The following is a 935-nucleotide window of genomic DNA, read 5'->3' as shown; positions in this document are numbered from 1 at the left end:
CAGGTCGAGGCTGCGGTGGCCAGGAGTGGCCACTGCACTCCAGTCTGGGCGACAGAGTGAGACTCCAACTCAAAAAAAAAAATTTTGTTGGACATGGGGACATTTGCCTGTAGTTCCAGCTACTTGGAAGGCTGAGGTGGAAGGACTGCTTGAGCCCAGCAGGTCAAGGCCAGAATCAAGTTATACAGCAGAATGTTGTTTTTTCTAGAACTTGAAGACAAACATTTCAGGGACAGGCCATTACAAAGTTAGAACTAGAGGAAAAAATTTACAGAAGCCGAATTTTATTAAAAACAAATCATTATCTTAAGAAAACCTTATTTTATTTTATTTATTTTTATTTTTATAGTCAATATTTTTTATTATGATATTGTGAGGTACAGTTAAGTGTTAGGTATACAAATATGCTTTGTTCAGGCACCCTTGTTGATAACAGGCATCTCCCCATTGATAAGAGGTGTCTCTCTGTCCCCAGACAGATATTTACTACCGTGAATCCCATCTCCCTTCCCCCGCATAGTTTCCCATCACTCTCAGTCATTTTCTTATAGTATTACATTGGATGTTCAAGGTCCACTATCTGAGTGAGAATATGTGATACTCAGATTGCCTTCTCTTCTCTGATTGCTCTAGCCAGGACTTCCGAATACTATATTGAACAGGAGGGAAGAGAGTGGGCATCCTTGTCTTGTTCCAGTTTTCAGGGGAAATGGTTCCAACTTTTGTCCATTTAGGAGTATGCTGGTTGTGGGTTTCTCGTAGATGGCTTTTACTATTTTGAGGTATGTTCCCCGTATGCCTAGATGTTTGAGGGTTTTATCAAGAAGGGGTGCTGGATTTTATCAAAAGCTTTTTCTGCATCTAATGATATAATCATGTGGTTTTTGTTTTGACATCTGTTGATGTATTTAATAACATTTATGGTTTTACGAATG

This window comes from Carlito syrichta, unplaced genomic scaffold (assembly GCF_000164805.1).
Source record: "Carlito syrichta isolate Samal-C Ts95f unplaced genomic scaffold, Tarsius_syrichta-2.0.1 Scaffold308825, whole genome shotgun sequence".
NCBI classification, from domain to species: domain Eukaryota; kingdom Metazoa; phylum Chordata; class Mammalia; order Primates; family Tarsiidae; genus Carlito; species Carlito syrichta.
The sequence above is the reverse complement of the archived record's forward strand: the minus strand, read 5'-3'. Positions refer to the sequence as shown.